The sequence below is a fragment of the Cupressus sempervirens genome, chromosome 8 (assembly GCF_028749045.1).
Source record: "Cupressus sempervirens isolate cs-2001-9-10 chromosome 8, ASM2874904v1, whole genome shotgun sequence".
Lineage (NCBI taxonomy): Eukaryota > Viridiplantae > Streptophyta > Pinopsida > Cupressales > Cupressaceae > Cupressus > Cupressus sempervirens.
Genome location: NC_143125.1, coordinates 383,124,467 through 383,130,952, shown reverse-complemented (window position 1 = coordinate 383,130,952; position 6,486 = coordinate 383,124,467).

The window sequence follows — 6,486 nt, the reverse complement described above, 5'->3', positions numbered from 1 at the left end:
ATAAATACTTATTGAACTCATACTTTGACAACAATTATATTGATGGAATCTTAAGAGTGTTCTCAAAAAACCCTTTTTGTTTCATTGAATTTGGATGAAAAAAATATTGTCAGATAGCGAGTCAAAGTCTGAATGTCAAGGCAACATGTCTCAAACAATTTTTTTGAGTTGACCAAAGATGTTTGGTAAATACCAAGCCTAATTAGGTACCCGATCCAAAATTGGGTACCCAAAATGTGGGGGCAAAACACAAAATTTTAAATATGAGATGGTGAGAACCATTTGTACATTTTTAACCAAAAGGCTTACAAACATATTTAAATATATTTTTATATTTAATATATAATGATATTTGAATATTTTTGTTTTATTATTTTATTATTATATATTATAGAATTAATTTTATTGTTATAATTTTATATATGATATTAAATATGATTAGACAGAATATTAGGGTCATAGTACTATATATTATTATATATAATACTAAATATATATTATTACATAAACTACTATAATATATATTTTAACTATTAGAAATTATTACATAGTATTATATAGTTAAAAAATTACAATATGATCAATTACCATATGTCCCTAGGGTCCTAGGACCGCTAGGAACATATGTCGAGATGAAATGGGGTCGAAGGGGGTCGTAGGTTAGCCTACAACCCCATTCAACCCATATGATCAATTACGACATGTCCATAGGGGTCCTAGGGCCATAAAGACACATGCCATGATGAAATGGGTTGAAGGGGGTCGTAGTTTAGCGTACGACCACATTCAACCCATATTATCAATTACCATATGCCCATAGGGACACATGTGATAAAATAGGTTGAAGGGGGTCATAGGTTAGCCTACAACCCCCTTCGACCCTTAAGATGGATTATGATATGTAACTAGGGGTCCTAAGACCCCTAGGGACACATGTCATAATGAAATAGGTTGAAAGGGGTCGTAGGTCAGCCTACGACCACCTTCGACCCTTAAGATGGATTACAATATGTCCCTAGGGGTCAACATCCCTATGGACACATGTTGCAATGAAATAGGTCAATCGACATATGGGTTGAATGGGGTTGTAGGCTAACCTATGACCCCATTCAACTTTTAAGATGGATTATGATATGTCCCTAAGGGTCCTAGGACCCCTAGGGACATGTGTCATGATGAAATGGGTCAAAGGGGGTTATAAGTTATCCTACGAAACCATTTGACCCATATGATAAATTGCCATTGCCCCTAAGACCCCTAGGGACACATGTCAAGATGAAATAGATTGAAGAGTGTAATAACTTAGCCTATGACCCCATTGAGCCCTTAAGATGAATTACAATATGTACCTAGGGGCCCTAGAACCCCTAGGAACACATGTTGTGATGAAATGGGATAAAAGGAGATCGTAGCTTAGCCTATGACCCCATTCTACCCATATGATTGATTACCATATGTCCCTAGGAGTCCCAGGACACATGTTGAGATGAAATAGGTCAAAGAAGGTCATAGCTTAGCCTATGATCCCATTCAACCCTTAAGATGGATTAGCCTATTCGACCCATATGATCGATTACCATATATCGCTAGGGGTCTTAGGACCTCTAGGGACACATGTCATGATAAAATTTTTTGAAGGGGGTTGTAGGTTAGCCTACACCACTTTGACCCTTAAGATGGAATACAATATGTCTTAAGGGGTCGTAGGACCCCTAGGGACACATGTTGCGATGAAATGGTTCGAAGGGGTCATAGATTAGTCTATGACCCATTCAACCCATATGATTGATTACCATATATGCCTAGGGGTCCCAAGACCCCTAAGGACACATGTCATGATGAAATGGGTCAAAGAGGGTCATAGACTAACCTATGACCACATTTGACCCATATGATTGATTACAATATGTTCCTAGGGACAATGTTTTGATGAAATGGGTCGAAGAGGGTCGTAGGCTAACCTATGACCCCCTTGAACCTTTAAGATGAATTACGATATGTCCTTATGGATCCTAGGACCTCTAGAGACACATGTTGTGATGAAATGGGTTGAAGAAGGTCATAGGTTAGCCTACAACCCCTTCAACCATTAAAATAGATTATGATATGTCCCCCTTAGGAATACATGTCTTGATGAAATGGGTCGAAGGGGGTCATAGGTTATCTTATGGCCCCCTTCGATCCATATGATCAATTACCATATGTCTGTAGGGGTCTTAGGACCCCTAGGGACACATGTCACTATGAAATGGGTTGAAGGGGGTCATATGATCAATTACCATGTGCCTAGGGGTGTTAGGACCCCTAGAGACACATGCCACGATGAAATGGGTCAAAAGGGGTTGTAGGTTAGCTTACAACTCCATTCGACACATATCATCAATTACCATATGTCCCTAAGGGTCCTAGGACCCCTAGGGACACATGTCATGATGAAATGGGTTGAAGGGGGTCGTAGGCTAACCTATGACCCCCTTCCGAACCATATGATTGATTACCATATGTCCCTAGGAGTCCTAGGACCCTAAAGGACACATGCTATGATGAAATGGGTCGAAGTGAGTCGTAGGCCCTTTGACCTTTAATATGGATTACCTATGTCCCTAAGGGACACATGTCATGATGAAATGGGTCAAAGTGTGCCGTAGGTTAGCTTACAACCCCATTCGACCCTTAAGATGGATTACGATATGTCCCTAGGGGTCATAGGACCCCTAAGAACACATGTTGTGATGAAATGGGTCAAAGGTGGTTGTAGGTTAGCGTATGACACTATTCAACCCATATGATCGATTAACATGTGTTTTTAGGGGTCCTAGGACCCGTTGAGACACATGTCATGATGAAATGGGTTGAAGGTGGTCATAAGTTAGCCTACGAGCCCCTTCAAACCTTAAGATGGATTATGATATGTCCCTAGGGGTCCTAGGACCCTATGGACACATGTCGCTATGAAATGGGTCAAAGGGGGTTGTAGTTTAGCCTATGACCCCCTTTGACACATGATTGATTACCATATGTCTCTAGGAGTCTTAGGACCCCTAGGGACACATGTCATAATGAAATGGGTTGAAGGGGATCGTAGGTTAGCCTACTACCCCCTTTGACCAATATGATCAATTGCCATATGTCCCTAGGGGCCTAGGGACACATGTCACGATGCAATGTGTCAAAGGGGGTAGGTGAGCCTACAACCCAATTTGATCCATATGATTGATTACCATATTTCCTTAGGTGTCTCCTTTTTATGACCCTTAAAGACACATGTCATGAGAAAATGGGTTGAAGGGGGTCGTAGGCTAACCTATGACCCTCATCGACCCATATGATCGATTACCATATGTCCCTAGGGGTCATATGACCCCTATGGACACATGTCATGATGAAATGGGTCAAAGGGAGTTGTAGGTTAGCCTATGGGACCCTTAAGATGGATTGTAATATTTCCCTAGAGCTCCTAGGACCCCTAGGGACACATGTCATGATCAAATGGGTTGAAAGGGGTTGTAGGTTAGTCTACAACCCCCTTTAACCCATATGATTGATTACCATATGTACCTAAGGGTCCTAGGACCCCTTGGGACACATGTTGAAGTGGAATGGGTCAAAGGGGGTCATAGGTTAGGCTAAGACCCCATTCAACCCATATGATCAATTACCATATTTTCCTAGGGGTCCTAAGATCCCTAGTGACACATGTTGTGATGAAAAGGGTCAAAGGGGGTTGTAGGCTAACCTAAAACCCCCTTCGACCAATGTGATCAATTTCCATATGTCCCTAGGGGTCCTAGGATCCCTAGGGACACATGTCATGATTAAATGGGTCTAATGGGGTCATAGGTTATGATCAATTACCATATATCCCTAGCTAGAACCCCTAGGGGCACATTTCATGATGAAATGGGTCGAAGGGGGTCATAGGTTAGCCTACAACCCCATTCCACCCTTAAGATGAATCATAATATGTCCCTAGGGGTCTTGGGACCCCTAGGGACACATGTCGCAATGAAATGGGTCGAAGGGGGTTGTAGGTTAATATACAACCCCATTTGACCCTTAAGATGGATTATGATATGTCCTTAAGGTCCTAGGACCTCTAAGGACACATGTCATGATGAAATGGGTCAAAGGAGGTCATAGGTTAGCTTACAACCCCATTTGACCCACATAATCAATTACCATATGTCTCTATGGGTCCTAAGACCCCTAAGAACACATGTCATGATGAAATGGGTTGAAGGGGGTCGTAGGTTAGCTTAGGACCTCATTTGACCCTTAAGATGGATTATAATATTTCCTTAGGTGCCCTAGGACACTTAGGGACACATGTCATGATGAAATGGGTTAAAGGGGGTCATAGGTTAGCCTATGACCCCCTTCAACTCATATGATCAATTACCATATGTCCCTAGGGGTCCAAAGACCCCTAGGGAAACATGTTGTGATGAAATAAGTCGAAGGGGATCATAGTTTAGCCTACAACCCCCTTCAACCTTTAAGATGAATTACAATCTAGGGCTCCTAGGGACCTCTAAGGACACATGTCATGATGAAATGGGTTGAAGGGGGTCATAGGTTAGCCTATGATGTCATTCAACCCATATGATTGATTACCATATGTCCCTAGGGGTCCTAGGATCCCTAGATACACATATCATGAGGGACCCATTTCGTGATGAAATGAGTCAAAGGGGGGTTGTAGGTTAGCTTAAGATCCCCTTTGACCCTTAAGATGTATTACGATATATCCCTTAGGGTCCGAGGACCCCTAGTTACACATGTCATGATGAAATGGGTTGAAGGGGGTCGTAGGTTAGCCAACGCCCCCCTTCAACTCATATGATTGATTATCATATGTCCCTTGGGGTCTTAGGACCCCTACTAACACATGTCAGGATGAGATGGGTCAAAGGGGGTCATAGGTTAGCCTACGACCCCATTCGACCCATATGATTGATTACCATTTGTCCCTAGGGGTCCAAGGACCTCTAGGGACACATGTCATGATAAAATAGGTCAAATGGGGTTGTAGGTTAGTCTTCAACCCCATTCAACCCATATGATTGATTACCATATGTCCCTAAGGGTCCTGGAACCCCTGGGGACACATGTCATGATGAAATGGGTCGAAGGGGGTCCTAGGCTAAACTACAACCCCCTTTGACCCATATGATTGATCACCATATGTCTCTAGGGGTCCTAGGACCCCAAGGGACACATGTCATGGTGAAATGGGTCAAAGTGGGTCGTAGGCCCTTTGACCCTTAAAATGGATTACAATATGTCCCTAGGTGTCCTAGGACCCCTAAAGGAAAATTCAACCCTTAAGATGGATTATGATATGTCCCAAGGGGTCCTAAGACCCCTAGGGACACATGTTGTGATGAAATGGGTCAAATGGGGTCGTAGGCTATTCAACCCATATGATCGATTTTCATATGTCCCTAGGGATACATGTGATAAAATGGGTTGAACCCACGATCCCCTTCAAACCTTTAGATGGATTATGATATGTCCCTAGGGGTCCTACGACCCCTAGGGACACATATCATGATAAAATGGGTTGAAGGGGGTCGTAAGTTAGCCTACAACCCCCTTCAACCTATATGATTGATTACCATATGTCCCTAGTAGTCCTAGAGGCAAATCAAAATACACTAATAAAGACTATAATGCAGTAAATGATAGTGTGGTGGACAATGTTACTCCCAATATTTCTAAAACTCCCTTTAATCTTGCAAATAGAAAACAAGTACTAAAACCAAACAAACTAGGAATTGAGCTCCTAGACACAAGCGTAACTACGAACCTCTTGGAGAACCTTTTGAAGTGGTCTACAAGACACCTCTTCAACATCAAATCATTACTCCTCTAGATAATTCTTGTCCATATGACCCAAAATCTAGACCTAAACAGTAGAAAGAGGATGAATACTATGAATACCATCATAGCAAAGGTAATAAGTTGAACAACAACATACAACTTAAACATAAGATTCAAGACCTAATTGATGATGGTCATGTGGTTGTGGGTGAAAATAACAAGAAATCTAATCACAAGACATTTAAGGAACCTTTTCCTCCATATGAAAAGGGGGAGACATCTAAACCCAAGAACAACTCTAAAGTTAGCTACACATATACCAATGATGACAACATAGTCAATATAGTTGAAACTAAAAAAATATGAATACTTCGACATGATAAAAATCAAAGATAAAGATGACAACACAATCAAACCTAAAAATCTATTTCTCCTTAGAAGATTTATGTCTTCAAAAGATGCTCAAGAAAAATCTCAACTTTGTACCAACATTTTCCAATGATATCACACAAAGATAGTACTTCTAGGTCCTACACCTTCTACATTTGATCGCGAACAAACTAAAGATAAACCAACAGTTGTCAATACCAACAAGAATGCAAAACCAACTACTTCATGTAGAAATGAAAACTATATTATCTTGGATCAATTACAAAAATGAGC